Source organism: Tachypleus tridentatus, chromosome 4, assembly GCF_004210375.1.
Source record: "Tachypleus tridentatus isolate NWPU-2018 chromosome 4, ASM421037v1, whole genome shotgun sequence".
Lineage (NCBI taxonomy): Eukaryota > Metazoa > Arthropoda > Merostomata > Xiphosura > Limulidae > Tachypleus > Tachypleus tridentatus.
Window position 1 is genome coordinate 78,235,783 of NC_134828.1, and position 17,986 is coordinate 78,253,768.

Consider the following 17,986-nt stretch of genomic DNA (forward strand, 5'->3'; position numbering starts at 1 on the left):
GACTTGTTGCAACTCCCAAATTGTTATTTATTATATAGGCCTACACAATAAAGTGATAAATTGTTCCCCCAGGGCTTGAAAGGGGTGAAAAGAAAATTTCTAGTGAGGTTTCTACTTGCGACAATCATGTTTGTGTTTGAAATAATAAAAAAATATTTGTATCTCCGACGTCTACCAATAGTTTGAGTGCGGTGCTTTTCCATACTGGGTACGTGTGGAAATCCATAGTTACGTCACCAGTGCTTCTCAGCCAATCAGTACTCGCGTAGATGGGTATTTCTTGTTTTCTAAACGGCATAGAAACACCAACGCGATCGTTCACAAGTTGGAAACAATGAGGCCTCGTTCACCAGATTGTCTTGTTTCTGGCAAATCTAAAAGGATTAAAACTGTGAATCAAAAATTTAGGAAATACAAAACATCCGGTCATTGCATCAAAAGTCAGTGACAGTCATGCGTTTTGTACAGTTTGTCACATCGATTTTTCTTTGGCGTATGGCGGGATAAACGATTGTTCCAGACATACAAAATCGGCATCTCACCAACAAAAGGCTGAGGCGAAGACAAAAACGATGCAGATAACGACATTTATGAGTAAGAATTCAGAATATGAAACCATAAATGAAGAAGTGATGTTCACGCAATTCGTCATTGCTCATAATTTACCCCTAGCTGTAGCCGATCATGCAGGACATCTATTCAGAGAAATGTTCCCAGACTCTGACATAGCGAAAAAATATGGCTGTGCTAGAACCAAAACTACAGCCATTGTACAAATGTTGGGTTGTGAAGATGACAAAATGATTTCAAGCATACTTACTAACAGTGTTTACAGTTTAGCCATAGATGGATCCACAGACGTAGATTGACTCAAAACTGTATCCAATGGTTGTACGATATCTTGACCCTTTGCTTGGAAAAATTGTTTGTTCTCTTTTGACAATGGTGGAATGGAAAAAAAGCTTCAACGGGAGAGAACATTTTCAAGCTTTTGGACCACGAATTGACAAAGAGGAAAATTCCATGGGAAAACTGCCTTAGTTTTTTTTCAGACAGTGCCTCAGTTATGTCTGGTATGGGTAAAGGTGTGATGGGACACATCTCAAGACGACAGCCTAGCATTTACTTCATGGGCTGTGCCTGTCATCTCATGAATATTGCTGCCCAGAAAGCTTCCAGAGAACTGCCATGCCCAGTTTCTGATATATTGATAGATACCTACTATTTTCTGGACAAAAGTGCTAGCAGAAAACAACATTTCAAAGAGTTTCAAGGATTGTATGACAAAGAAACAAGAAAAATTCTACAACTTGTTAACACAAGATGGCTATCACTTGGGATGTGCCTCAACAGAATATTGGACATGTGGAAGCCATTGAAGAAGTATTTTCACTGTGAAAAGGAAAAACTAGATTCAAAAGGATCTAAACGTGCAGCTCAGTCAGGCAGCAAGACTTTGACAGCCAGGATATCCTCTCAGCCACATAGGGACACAAGACAACAGTCTTCAAAAGCAGACAAAGAAATATTTGATATAACTCAATATATGTTTAAGCAGTCTGACCTTGAACTAAAGAAGAGACAATCAATGAAAAAAGAGAAGAAAACGAAAGCTAGCAAGGAAAGTTATGCGCAGAGCAAGTTAGACAAGTTAACAGTTTTCTTGGACAGCAAAATGAATTTGTTATTTTGTCGTTTTCTATAGTCCGCAATTCCTCTATTTGAGCAAGCCAATTTGATATTGCAAAAGAAGAACCTTGCATACACATTATGCATAGAACTCTGATTACACAAGTTAAAAATATACTTGTCAGATATATCAAGCCAGAATATCTTGAAGGCAACATCACTGAACTTGACTACAACAATGAATCCTTACACAAATCTCATGAGGTAATTTCTATTGGAAATGCTGCTAAGGAATACATTGTTAAATATGAAAAGGACCTGGACCTGATCGGCTTCTACACCAGTGTCAAGAAATACTATATTGCAGCTACAAATTACATGATGAAACATTTCCCTCTAAATGATGAACTTCTGATTCATGCAGAGGTTGCTGATCCAAAACTGAAAGTCAGCAAAGATTTCTCTTCTCTACTCTTCTTCACAGACAGGTATCCTGTCCTTGTCAATATATATTAGCACGACACTATTGACAAGTTGGAAGGGCAATATTTGAACTATCAAATTGATACTTCCTCAGAAACTGTACTTCAGTTGAATGTTGACAAGTTTTGGGTTCAGCTGTCTACAGTTAAGGATGAAAATGGCAACCAGAAGTATGACATTCTGTGTAGAGTTATGCTTGGAATTCTTACAATCTTCCATTCTAATGCTGACAGTGAAAGAATATTTAGTTTAGTGATTAAAAACAAAAGCAGGTTCAGACCAAACTTGAGCACTTCAGTTTTGAGCAGTATTATAACACACAAGATGTGTATGCAGTCAAATGGACAATGTTGTTGTAACTCCCAACCTTCCAGAGACATTCTCGTGAAAGCAAAGGCTGCAACAGCTACAAAACTATTACAATAAGTGTCATAAACATGATATAAACTAGTCCTTACACAAAGGCTTTTTCTGCTTACTGTTTGTACATGTTCAATGTTGTTTTACCAGTATGTTTATTACTCTGAACTAAATAAAATACATAATTTCAAAAAAAATTAATTAATTTATTAAATACACAAAATACAGTCATAAATGAGCAATCTATAGCAGTAATAAATAACAATAGTTATAATAATAATATAATAATAAACGTTTAGAGACATCGGTCAGGCCATGTAGCCGCAAATGATAAAGGGCTCTGTCCACAATCATTACGCTCAGTCATTTGAAATAGTTGGCATCTCTGCGTTAGGTCTAATTCGATACCGGCTATCAATAAAGAGCACACGTACCTTCAATGATGTCAAGAATTTGTTTGTTTGTTTTGGAATTTCGCACAAAGCAACTCGAGGGCTATCTGTGCTAGCCGTCCCTAATTTAGCAGTGTAAGACTAGAGGGAAGGCAGCTAGTCATCACCACCCACCGCCAACTTTTGGGCTACTCTTTTACCAACGAATAGTGGGATTGACTGTCACATTATACACCCCCACGGCTGGGAGGGCGAGCATGTTTAGCGCGAACCCGCGACCCTCGGATTACGAGTCGCACGCCTTACGCGCTCGGCCATGGATGTCAAGAAAACCCACTTGTTGTGAACCTGACGATGACCGAAGAATGTCGAAACGTTGTTCGCTTTTCTACGTGAAATATTTTCTCAACCCAAACGTTTTTGCATATATACACGTACCTTCGCTGACGTGACTTTTCATGAGTTGAGCTTGCACGCCGATACTGTGATGTCACATCCGTAAATTAATGTAACGTTTTTAGAATGTGTCAGAATAGCCTACACACATTTCTAAGAAAAGAGTTACGTACTTTGCAATAAAATGCACAGTTCAAAACTTTGTGTTTCAGTTTTAAAAAAAGAACTAATACAGGTGTCAGTGGTTGTCATCCAACGTTAGGTATCCCACGGAATATATAAAAATACATAAAAGTACTATTTTTACAAAGGTGAACTTCAGTTGGATTTATAATATCATTTTGAAAACAAGCCAGTATGTTGGTGAAAAGTCTCCATATAAAATTAACATAAATCGTACAAGAGCAGTGATTCTCAGGCTTTTGTTAATAACAAACCAGTAAAATTTCAAAACAAAATTTCGCGTACCAGCATTCAAAATAAAATACCTGTTAATTGCACGTGTAAAATAATGTATTATTTACAAAAAAAAAAGTTATTTCGAAAACAAAAAGAAAATGCAGATTTAGGTGACATTTAGTCATCAAATATTGAAAGAAACGTAAGTGTCAGTGTTTTCAACAATCAAAACACGTTACGGACGAGTAGAAATTAAGTCAAGGACCATTGTTTGGGAAACGTTGTACTAGAGGATACCATAAAACAGAAAGAGAGAAAAAAATATATATATATGTAAAAACTGCTCGTTTGGGTTCAGAAAATATTTTACGTAGAGGAGCGAACAACGTTTCGACCTTCTTCGGTCATCGTCAGGCTCACAAAGAAAGAAAGAAGTAACTGACCAGAAGCTGATTACATGTTTGAAAGGGGTTGTGTAACTGAATGTCGGAATGTAGAGGGCGGTGTTAGATGTTTGAATATATAATTTTATATTATTTATTTTATTATTTTTAATATAGGCATAAAGGTGTTTCTTTGTATTGGTTTATTTTGGGTTTAAGTTCTGGTATAAATAAGGCTTCTTTAATTTTGCGTTTGTTTATATTTGTTTCTTTATTTAGTATTTGAGTGTTTTCTATGGTTATGTTATGTTTATTTTACTTGCAATGTTCGAAAACGTGTGAAGGTGACTTTTTATGTTTTTTGAATCTGGTTTCCACTTTTCTACTTGTTTCTCCAATATAGAAGTCGTGGCAGTTATCACATTGTATATTATAAACAATGTTGGTGTGGTGTTTGTCAGTGTAAAGAAAAAAATTGATACATCTATTCGTACACCTATAACTTTTCTTTTCTATATATTAACATCTTAAATAAACTTTTTTTGTATTATTCTGAAAATTAGATCCTTCATCAATCGCGCAAACACTAGTGGATTTTCAGTCGTATTTATTTTACCAGATCCTCTATTTTGAAAGAATAAAAAACAAACAAACGAGATTCAGAAGCACTAATTTTTTTGCTAAGGTTGTTACAGACTGGTGCACTCACACCAGTGTTCAACGTGCCAAATTAACTTTAGTTTAAAAACTTCTATTCTGTTTTCAATTATTATAGCAAAGTGTAACTTTGCAATAAACATGGTAATTCTAGTAAAATATATTGTATTGCCTGCCATTTACTAGAGAAGCTCGATTTTATAGCGCCTATTTAAAATCATCAAGGAGTACTGAATATCATATCGGGAGATCAAGTTGATTTAAATCGGCACTGGAAAAAGAGAAAATGATATATTTCAGAATGTTAAAAAGTACAAAAAATAATAATACATTAAGTCTATTGTATAAAATACTATAAAGACTATTTGACGCAGTGGATAAGATAACCCAAAGAATCTACTCAACAGAAAGACCGAGACAGTATACCCGATATTTCATGAATTTACAAAGTTACACAAACGGAATAAAAATGCAATGAAGTTGTCAAGTTTCGACAACAGATGGCAATAAATAAAACTTCTAACTTTAGAATTACCGATGGAGCTGTTCGGATTTTAAACATTTTTTTAAACTATTGATGTGTAAAATTGCTTGTTGGCTACATAATTTTTTTTTATAAAACTATAGCCAAAGAAAGAAAGCTAAAAATTACGATAAGTACTACAATTAATCCCGTTAATTATTTTTGAGATTTTCTTTGTACTTTGATTAAAAAATGAGTTATTTCATCTAATTTATTTGTACAGGAAAAAACGTAAAATTACTAAATCGAATGTAACAAGTGAATCACATCAACAGTGAATGGTACGTTAACAGGTCAGCAAGTTGAGGGTTTAAGTGAATTAGAGAAATATGAAGAGTACCATGAGTCGAACATTAGAGCGTGGTCAGCAACAACAACAACAAATCAAAATTAATAATAATAGCAAAGATTGTAGAATACTAGTGGGTAATGGGGTAAGTGAATTTCCTGAAATATTTGAAGAAGTACTTAACCTGAAAATGCTTGAGAATCATTGATTTCAGATGTATTATACCCGCCACTCTTTCTCTTACCTGTGGTACTTGACATCTCCCTCTATCCGCACACATACTGGTAAAAAAAATACAAATAAACATGTATACCACAATTGCTAAATGTTAAAACTTTTAGTGCACAACAGGTTTATTTAGAAACATATGTAAGTATACAGTGACGTAAATTTTATGTTAGATAGTGCTTATCTGTTAATATGAAAGGTGTGCTTATTTATTGGAACAGAATAGTTTGTTTCTTTGTTTTAGCAGTGTAAGACTAGAGGGAAGGCAGCTAGTCATCACCACCCACCGCCAACTCTTGGGCTACTCTTTTACCAACCAATATTGGAATTAACCGTAACATTTTAACCCCCCAAAGGCTAAAAAGGCTAACTTGTTTGGTGTGACGGGAGAAAGGAATAATAAGGATTACTTTACGTTATGAAAGCAGGTAAAGATGTGTCTTGCCTTTTTTCTTAATATTCTCATGTTCACCTCTGAAACATTCCGTGCCTTCAGTTTGAGTACTGCTGGTCTAATTTGTTTCTTTATTTGTTTTGGAATTTTATGCGACACTACGCGAAGGCTATCTGAACTAACTGTCTCTAACTTGGCAGAGAAAGACTAAAGGGTAGGAAACTGGTTATCATCACCAACTCCAACTCTTAGGCTAATCTTTTACCATCGAATAGTGGGATTGAGCAATGCCTTATCACGCTCAAACGGCTGAAAGGGTGAGCATGTTTGATGGAACGTGGATTAGAACCTACGATACACAGATTGCGAATCAAGTGTCACCTACATATACATGGGTAAACATACAGTAATATGAATACATATGACACCACTCAATGGTTACCATGTATTTTTAAAATGTAAACTATTCCAAACTCCTTTTGGTGCAGGTATTTCAGAACTTCATTAATGTTTGAAGGCAAAATGAGAGCATATAAAGTATACATATATATATAGTTTATTTTTTCAATATTTTGTTTGACGATATTTAACCGAAATCACTGACTGAAGAAGATGAAGAATGTTTTCTTCAATCTTTTGGAAATTGAATTATAGCTGTTTAAAAGTAGTGCTTAGAATTTCTTATTTGATGTCAATTGTTTCTGCTGTGTTTTTCTGTTAAGAGTTTCACACACAACAATATTGAGGCCTTGGCTCTGAAGAATCCATGCTAAGTGAGTAAGAGTTTAGTCTACTTCCTTACTCTTAATATACTGTTTTGTTGCGTTCATTGTATATCAGTGATCGTTATGAAGCTAGAAAATGAAATTTCTCCAAGTAAACGACATCCAGAAAGAACAGCATGGTAAATGATTATTTGCATAAATAGGACAGAATCCAGGACTCTATCAACACGATAGAAATCACTAGCTCAAGTTGTGGTGAAACAGACCCATGTTTGGATGCTACTTTCACCATGGTTAACTCAAGGATGCAGATAATTTTCCATTCATCCCTCGCCACTTTTACAATGAACTTATTGGGTCCTGTTGATTCTACAAGCCTCAAATTTTGACTCATTAGACCAAAGTGCTCTTTTCAATCTACAGATTTACAGATTTTTTTTGGTTTCTGTAATTTTAATCTCTGTGTTTTTTATTCCAAATTAACGTTTTCTTACTGTAATGTGCCCGTTTAACCTTTCTTGATGCAATTTGCGTCTCATTGTTGAGGAGTCAACTATAACACCAATAGTTTCTCAAAGCTCTTCAGCAAGACAGCTGCTACATTTATGTTTGTTTCTGAATAAGTCTAAGGTACTTAACATCTGATCTTGAAAGTTTAAATAGTCTTCTGGGTTTGTCATTGACACCAGTTACATTATATCTTCTGATTATTTTGTAGAACTTCAGTTTTTAACATTTCCTACTGTCTGTAGCCTTCTTTATGTAAAAAAACATTAAGCTATCTTACTTCACTATAAATTGTGCGTTTTGGAACAATATTTCGTACTTGAAAGTAGAAAACACGTGTTAGATTTATAGACTAAATAAAGTTTTATTTATATTTTACAAAAACAAATAATAACTCTTAAAGACCGATGGAAAATAGTTCTGTACTTCTACAAAAGGTAATTAATAAATACGTTGGATGTAATAATGATACCTACAGGAGGACACCACCTAAAGTCATATACCCCATAGGTATTCAAATATACAACAGTTTTAGGTTGATATTATTGCAATATTTCATATTAAACACCTTGTTTACAGGAAATTAGATTATGGTCTGTGATTTATGGAAAATAGTGCATAAATACATATCTTACCTCTCTTTTTCTCCTTTTCTATACATAAACATACTAGTGTGACTACAGAATTGTTATAAGTTCGATTACTGATGTTTTTTATTTTCAAAATTCTAATAGGATTGCATCATTGCATTAGATCTTTCAGTGGGTCAGCGATAAGTTTAATGATTCACAACACTAAAATCCGTAATTCGATTTTCTGCAATGGATATAGCGCGTATAGTCCACTGTGTAGTTTTGCACAAAGATAAAACCAATAAATTTGACCAAAACACAGACAAGATGGGTTACAGAAATGCTCATATGCTTACATTTACAGATATTCGTACATCTGTTGAAATTGTCATGAAACTGTTCAACCGGTTACTACAGGACGAAGTCCGTTTAAATATTTTAAGTAAATAAAAATACTGCTTGCAATTATAAACTTGTTAAAATATGATATCCTTTTCTCACATTAAGTTACGTAAAACAAACTGTAGGATAATAAAATATAATAAAGCGGTGATTTAATAGCAGTGCCATTTTAAGTTAATTATTGTATAAAAACAAATACTTGCTGTCAAATCATATATATAGTTAAGCAGTTGAGATGGAACCTGTGACATTAGCTATGTGGTTAAAGAAATTATTTTAATGAAACCCGACATTATTGTGTGATTTTATTTAGATTGTTTTTTCTAAATCTGCATCGTAAAAGTTTACTGACGAAATTTTTTCTCGGAAAATGATCGAGGCTTTTTATCGACAAAGACTTTCGGATGGTTAATTTAAAAAAGCTTTTGAAACATTGACATTTGCAAAAAAAAGAATGTGTAGTTGGACCACTATTTCTGTCAAGACGAAGTTGATATACTCCAAAATTTAGAATATTTGGTAATAAGTTTTAGTGTTCGTTTTAAAAACATTGGTCACGTCTATTACAGATATCTACAAACATTGCGTCTAATACTGATTTTAATTAGTATGTTTAAAACTGAGTATTTTATTTATTTCTAACTCTGTACTCTTGTAGAAAAATAGTAATCATGTTTTACAGTAAGCCTAAGTATTTACAACGCTAAAATCAGGGGTTCGATTTCCCTCGGTGGACTCAGCAGATAGCCCGATGTGGCTTTGATATAAGAAACACACACACACACACGTAACTTTTTCAAAACGTTGCCTGGTGGTTATCGTGCTACCACAGGAATATTGAGCGTTATGTTTTGTTCCTTTTGCCAACTAAATCCACAACGTACCTGTTGATTATTTATATTCCTAGTCCATCTTTACCACAAAATTCACAAGTTTCACACCTTTCTTTAACATACTGAACAAGGCAGTGAGTTTGTTATAACAGTGACTTTCAAATACATCATTCAAATACATGATTCGAGTAGTCCAAAAAACTTGACTCCAGATGGTGGTGGCTAGATCCCCCCTTTTGTTTTTGTGGTAGCGAAGTGCGAATACACAGACCAGTACAATAATCACTGGAATGCGAAACATACGCCCCCTCCCTGAAGAAAATCGCATTTAAGGGAATAGTATAAAAACAATTCACAAAAGGTATAAAAATATCCAAAGAAAAATGTATATCAGCCTGTTACAAAGGCAGAAAAAAGAAAATTATAGTAAGTCTGAAAACCTTAATGTTTATTTTTAAAAATGTTTTTAAAAATATTACAATAAGACTAAGGACAGGTTTATTACAAGCAAAAGATCCTAGCCAGTTACTGTATCACATGAATACATTAAAAATGGAAACTTATAGTTTTGTTTTATGACTGAAAAAAAATCTGTAGTCTACAGACATCGAGAACAAATTTTAAAATTATCGTTAATTTAGTCCTCCAGTGGCATAGCGGTATGTCTGCGGATTCACATCGCTATGAGCCGGGTTTTGATACCTGTGGTGGGCAGACTACAGATAGCCCATTGTGTAGCTTTGTGCTTAATTCCAACGAATCAACCTTTAAATTAACAACACCAACAGACAAAGACTTTTCTAAATATTAAAATATAAGGTTTGAGTATATGATGATAAGAAAAAGTTGCTTTAGGCAAACAATAATATATGCGTTTCTTATTTCTGAATGTGAATATTCTATGAAATTAATCTGAATTAATTTTCTATCTTTGAACGAGAAGTTCTAAAGGTATGACGAAAGTTGAGTTGTTTGTTTAAGAACTGAATATTTGTATGAAGAATATTTACGGTTGTGAATCTTCGCAAAATAAATTTTACATTATTTAAGAAGATCATTTAACATATTGAAAGTTACAGAAATATATGTCTAGTTTCACCATTTATTTTCGAAAGTTTCACTTTTTTGAAACAAAATATCGAAATATTTATCTTATTTGGGCTTAGCTATACGTTCTCCTTAATATATGCAATAAAAGCATTTTGTAAAGATGAACTTCAATACGTCTGTGGAAAATAAAAGTCTATCTTCTGAGAACTTTTACGTTGTATTTTTTTTTTTTTAATTTCTGCTTAATCATTCACGATCACATGCGTTTCAAATAGTCATGGATAGATGCCACTAGTGTTTATTATGCAGTTTAATAAAGATTCAGGTAAATGAATATAAATTTCCAATTAGTATTCAGGATTATTGTGTTTAGGCTAAACTTTAGATGTACGTATTTCGTTGTTTGTTTTTTTTGTAAGAAGTAAATACAAATATTTCAATAGTGTGAGAAAATATTCGGCACCATTTGTTTCAAATGTAATGTTAACAGTATGTGTACTATATCACTTGATATATAAATATGCCGTTAACTAATAAAATAATCCTATTATATGCTACTAGTCCCGGAATTTTACGTAAGAATCTATATTATAATTGTCAAATAATAAGTGATAAGAAAAACTTTTTTGTTTCATGGAAAACGTAAACTTTATGTAGTCACACGTATAAAAACATGAATCAATGTTTTTCAATTGGAAATTTTGTTATCCTATTGAAGGGTCGTGAGAATTTTCAAATACGTGAAAACGTGAACTTGCAACAGATTCATTCGACGGGAATCGAAATTTAATGATGAACAGTAGAACGACAACAACAACATTTGACAAGTGTATTTACAATAACAAACATTGAATTCTTGAATGTTTCGAAATATACATATTTACCTTCAAGCAAACTGTATTAAACAGGGTAAAATATTAGGTTCAGAAATTTATAAAGTTCAAATATTTTATAAATAGCAATTAGAATACAGAATAAAAGGATGAAACAAATTAAAAGACAAATAAAAAATAAAGAATATGATAATATAACAATTTTAACAATATTATACAAGTTATGCAGTACAGACTTAACTGTAGTAAATTGGTAAAAAAAGTATGTTATTTTTGTAAAGTTCAGGTAACCCATACATGAGATATGGTTAGGAACCTGAGAGGTAAACGTCTTCAAGAACATTTTGTGTGGTATGTCTGCAGACTCACACCGCTAGAATGTGGGTTTCGATACCTGTGGTGGGCGGAACAGCCTATTCTGTAGCTTTGTACTTAATCACAAACAGACAAATGTAATTGCATTGTTTGTAAATTCTGAGGGTTCGTTGTATTTTTTTCTTCACGTTTTATGATGAACTTTAATCAACAACATTAGGAGCGTTGAATTTTATGCTATCGTTGAGCATACATTGCATTTTGTTAATGCACTTTGGTTTATCAAGACACATTGTGTGTTATTCACAGGAATGATGGTTTAGCGATATTCCACTTTATGTATCTCGCTCGGACTGTGGTAACTGAAACTAACACATTTTCAGTAGACGTGCACTACTGGACCCTAACATCACATACCAAATAACAAGGCCATCCATTGAGAAATATCTGAGATATAAAACCTTGAAGTTTGATTTAGTTTCTTCCTCTTTTTATTCTTTCGCACCAAAATTACGAAAACTTTATTTAATATAATGGTAAAAAAAAACATACTTAACTTTTATAGATTTTTTTTTTCAAATTTGGCACACTAATAGGGCACACTGTAACCAAACACAATTAGGGACTCTCATTTGGTGTAATTATAAGCCAAGTGTGCAAGTTATACAACGAAAATCACTCATATTTGACGAACATTTTCTTTGCACGTTTAAGCAAAAAGTCACGTGAGCTATTGCGCTAACATTTTTACTAGATCTTCACCTAAGAGTAAAAGAAAATCGTTTTTAGTTTCTCGGATTAAAGACGGTTGATTTAGAGCAGCTACACTATAACATGAAAAGACGTGCAGATTATATATTGCAATTATTACATATCTTGTTCAGGCAAAGGAAACTAGACTAGCAGTTTGTAGTTTAAGTTTTGTGTGTTTTCTTACAGCAAAGCCATGTTGGGCTATCTGCTGAGCCCACCGATGGGAAGCGAACCACTGATTTTAGCGTTGTAAATCCTTAGACATACCGTTGTACTAGCGGAGGGGGTGGTGTGGTCGAGTTTTCAAAAACATCATACGAGTGGACGGTTATCATTCATTATTCACTGCCAACTTTTAAGCACAAATTTGTTAATAAATTTTCTGAAATTATCGTAATTAAACAGCGTGTAGCGTCATGCGATATTAGATTAAGCAGTTAACATAAATAATGATGCTTGATACGGTTGTACTTATTGCATGGGGGTGAAGAAACTGTTAATCTAAATTCCATGGCGTTAATATAAGGAAGCTATTAACTGTTTTAGAGAGAAAGAACTACCACCATACATTTTAATGAATCTGGATGTTTCTTTCAAGTAAAGATCTGTTCCGAATAATAGGGTTGCGATGCTAATGCTAATACTGGTTACTATTTTATTTTACCCACCATTACGTCCCAAGTCGGACAAAATACTTCATAATTTACTTTATCTATTATTCTGTATTTCAATTACTCTTTATAAAATGGTTGAACTTCATAAATTTTTGTACCTAAATTTTGCTCTATTAAATATAATTTGCCAAAGATGGAATACGTTTATTCTGAAATGTTCAAGAGTTAAATATTTGTTACCGTGCACACACTTATCAAATGTTAGCTGTTGTAGTCTTCTTTCTACTGCCAATCATTTTTATAATTTTGAATCTATTAAAATGTTAGAGAAAATATTCTACATTCCTTAACATTCCCCACTGACATAGTAGCAAATCTACGGATTTACAACGCTAAAATCAGGGGTTCGATTCCCCGCGGTGAACTCAGTAGATAGCCCGATGTGGATTTGCTATAAGAAAACACACACACGTCTGTGTAAATTTAAATTATCTAGACTGTTGGTTACCTAATGATGAGAAAAACTGTAACAAAAATAAACCATACTATGCTAAGCAGAAAATTTTTTTTCGCACTCATCTTAAGATCTTGAATAAAATTGAAACACGTATAAAAATATAACATTTTAGATCAATTTCTGTCTGCCATCAATAGATTTACAGGTGATAATTTTGTGATTCCTTGAAAGGTTTCTTGTTTGGAGAGATAAAAGATGGAGCTGAAATGTTATTTTCTTACGTTTCTGATTTTAAATTCTCAATTGGCCAAATAAGTTGAAAATAAATAAATATCTTTAACTTGTCGTGATTTTTATTACAAGTGTTAGGCCTGCTAGGCCGCTTTTTTTTCAATCTGTACAAGCTTTTGATGTTCAGTACTGTAATTTAAGCGTTAAATTGTACTTTTATTGCACGAAGCGATGCTGATGTTTAATAACTTTGTTGCTAAAAGCTATTATACATATATACTGTTATACTTTAAATGAGTTGCTATTCTGCTATTGCATAGATTTAATATACTAGTAACCTGAATGTTTATATGCATGAAAGTTGAATATTTCATATAGTTACACTGGTTTGATAAATTTGTAGCGTGAGTAATCAAATGTTATTACTCATATTCTTTTACATTCTGGTAAAATTTACATTTTTATATTGATATACACATGTTTCACACTGTTTCAACGTAAGAATTTTCATTCTGCTACATACAAATTTAATGCTATTGTAATATCAAGTTGCTTGTGCTTCTGCACATATAAATCACTTTCAGTCACTAGTGTTACCTACACACTTAGTACATTGTTGATTTTATGCTCAAGAATCTTCTACAAATTGCGAGGACAGGCGGGTCTTGCGCAATACACAGTCAATAGTATACGTCACACGCAAAAGAGAAAACTATACAGAAACAAGTATAGGCATTAAAACAAATGTGCAAGAGTAAATATGTTATAGTAGCTATTACGAATGATAAGGATCTTTAACATAAGAATTTTTGTCCACACTTTATATTTCGTTATTTACATATATTTTTGTTACGTATTATAATTTATCTCAGGCGAGCCTCCAATTCATTATATTACTGAAATTGAGTAAAATTGTAATTTGGATTAGAAGTTAATTGAATATACAGATGTATCAAATTTATGATGTTTGCTAACAAGAATGATATACACATCTTTCTTTCTTGACACAAATATATTTTAATATGCAAATAATAACACAATTTATAATAATGATCTATATATAAAAGTTTGTTTGTTTGTTTGTTTTGGAATTTCGCACAAAGCTACTCGAGGGCTATCTGTGCTAGCCGTCCCTAATTTAGCAGTGTAAGACTAGAGGGAAGGCAGCTAGTCATCACCACCCACCGCCAACTCTTGGGCTACTCTTTTACCAACGAATAGTGGGATTGACCGTCACATTATACACCCCCCACGGCTGGGAGGGCGAGCATGTTTAGCGCGACGCGGGCGCGAACTCGCGACCCTCGGATTACGAGTCGCACGCCTTACGCGCTCGGCCATGCCAGGCCATATATAAAAGTTTTACAAGTTACAAGGCCCGGCATGGCCAGGTGGATTAAGGCGTTCGATTCGTAATCTGAGAGTAGCGAGTTCGAATCCCCGTTGCACTAAATATGTTCGCCCTTTCAGCCGTGGGGGCGTTATAATGTGACGGTCAATCCCACTATTCGGTGGCAAAAAAGTAGCTCAAGAGTTGTCGGTGGTTAATGATGACTAGTTGCCTTCCCTCTAGTCTTACACTGATAAATTAGGGAAGACTAGCACAGATAGCACTTGAGTAGCTTTGCGCGAAATTCAAAACAAACAAACCAAAATAAATTACAAAAAATACTGAGCCTTGTATCTGGTCTAGAACTGAACATTGAGCAAATTAATTCTGAGTTTGTTATAGCTACAATCAATTTGACAGGGAACTAGGCAGCTCTTCATTGATCACACGTGGGTTTTCACCACTGAAGTCGTCTTCGTAAAATACTAACGTCCAATGTTAATGCGCTGAAGTCAAACAGTTTGTAATGTTCGAAATCTATACACATTCCTGGTCAATTATCTGTAATTTCCCGATTATAGCTTCCGATGTTTATAGTAGCAAACCAACGATATATACTGTCTCTCCGTATGTTGTGATGGCTACCTTTTATAATCATTAGGCGAGATTCCAGAAATTTCAGCTACAGCAATAATAGTATTGTCCGAATCATTTGAAGGTTTGCTGATGATCATTGCAGCGTTCTGAACATGTTCAGGTATAGTAACTGTTCTTGTAAGCCTGTTTTCATATGTTGTTTAACTCCTAGGGTCCATATTAACTGTATTCTTGCACATACGCGACAGGTAGAGGTGGTTTATTCTGGTTGGGATGCTGAACCCAGAGAAAGTAAAAATTCTCTGAAGTATGGTGGGATTGAATCTTTAAATGGATAATGACGCCCTTTTATTACTGACTCACACGTGATACAGACCATCCTCAGAGAGATGTTTTTGTGTGTATACAATACCGCATGCATCAACTGGTATATGTCCGGTGTCAGTGACCGTGGAGTCTTTTTAGGCGACTTTCAATAGTCGATGCCACATTATTTGCTTCTGTCTTTATTCGTCTACCTTTCTTTACTTTACAATTTTGGAGACCTAAAACTGCAGAAGTGTGTTAAACTGTTTCAACAGTTCTAGTATGTCTTGCGTGACAGCACATTTTGCTTTTGTATTACGTGTCAGACCCCGCATGGCCAGGTGGGTTAAGGTGTTGGACTCGTAATTTGAGGGTCGCGGGTTCGCATCCCGTTAGCACCAACGTGCTCGCCCTTTCAGTCGTGGGGGCGTTATAATGTAACGGTCAATCCCATTATTCGTTGGTAAAAGAGTAGCCTAAGAGTTGGCGGTGGGTGGTGATGACTAGTTGCCTTCCCTTTAGTCTTACACTGCTAAATTAGGGACGGCTAGCACAGATAGCCCTCGAGTAGCTTTGTGTGAAATTAAAACAAACAAACAATTTTGTGTGAGAACAGGCAATTTCAAAGAGTACTGATAACTAACTAATGTCCTATAAAAGGAACATTCAAATTGTTAAATATCAATTTAAGGAAAGTTCATTGTTCTGTACAACTAGATATTGCTTTGATCGCCAAACGCACATCTGTAACAAGTCTCGAAAGATTTGACTATAGGAGCTGATTATTCCACTTTTATAAAAATGGCGTTTATATTTTCAAATACATATCCTGAAGAAGATCCAATATATTTCTAAATCTTCTATCTACAATAGTCATACAAAATGTATATAAATTAAAATGTTTTTAATGTTATTTGGAAAAAATGACGAGTAACTATCGCATAATTATTTTGCTAATTAGTAGAATATGGACCCAGGGCTTATACAACATAACTATTAGTGAATAGAGTCAACTTTAGTTTTAAAAGTGATTGCTATTTGTACGTATTGTAACTTCGCTTCACAAATGTATATTTGGAACATTTCCATATTTACCAACTTGCAATCTAAAACTAGACATAGTTTTCTCCTTCTGCTAAAGATCCAGTGTAAGAGAAAAACTTTTGTGATGACATCTATGTCCAAATCCAAAGCCTTCTAGTAGCATAGCAGTATTTCTGCGGACTCACACTGCTAAAACCCTGGTTTCAATACAAGTGATGTTCACCCAAATCTTACAACGATACGTCCCCCACTGGTACAGCAGTAAGTCTACAGATTTACAACACTAAAATGAAGAGTCCGATTTCCCTCAGTGGACAGAACAGATAGTCGATGTGGCTTTGCTGTAAGGAATGCACACAAACACACAACAACACTCCTAATAAAGGATAGAATCCTGCAAGACGTTGTAAAACTGAGATTGTTAAGCGTAGTTAAAGTATTCAATCTTACTTGACCGATCAAAATTTATCCTATCTGACGCTGTTCTTTCTGCACGTGTGTTCTACAAAATATTGATCATATCCATTCTATTACAATTGATGCGATCTTTTATATTTGCATTAAGGCCTGGCAAAGTCGCCTAGACGACTTTTGCAACACTTGACCCTAACAATAACCAATATCATGCATAACACATACTTGGGTTGGTGATCGAAATTGTACAATGATCAGCTGAGTATATTTATGAGCATATTATGCATTTGGAACGGCTGTTGATCTGATGCTTCGTCATAAAAGCTTGTATTATCTGGTTCACTCGAGGATATACCATAAATAAAATTTGAAGAATGACTGTCGTCTGTGTCACTTCTGTCAGTTTCAATGTCATCTGGAGAGGAAGTAATAAAGGGCAGGCATTTTTAATAATAGCATTTAATATAAACGGCACTATCTTCAACAGGATTTTCTCTCTTTAAGTTATTTTTTAGTTCCCTATAAAGTTTCTGTTATGTATCTTACATTTAGGTCCTCTCTTCACATCAACATTTTTTTCGACATGACTGAATAATGACTTGTTAACGTTGTTTTAGTTAAGATTTATGAAACACTTGCTAAGCAAGATATCTTTGTTCTGTATCTATAAAAATAGCAATTGGAAAATTGGTTCTACCGCAGTAGTAACGATTTCATTGGCAGATATGGTTGGTGTTCTTGAGATTTGTGTTGTTTTTAATAATTATCTTTAGCATGCTATCCATCTTCATCATAAAATAAAAGGCTTAAGCACTTCGAAAAATGGCAGAAGACGGATTATAACACTTTTAAAGAATATTATGAAAACTT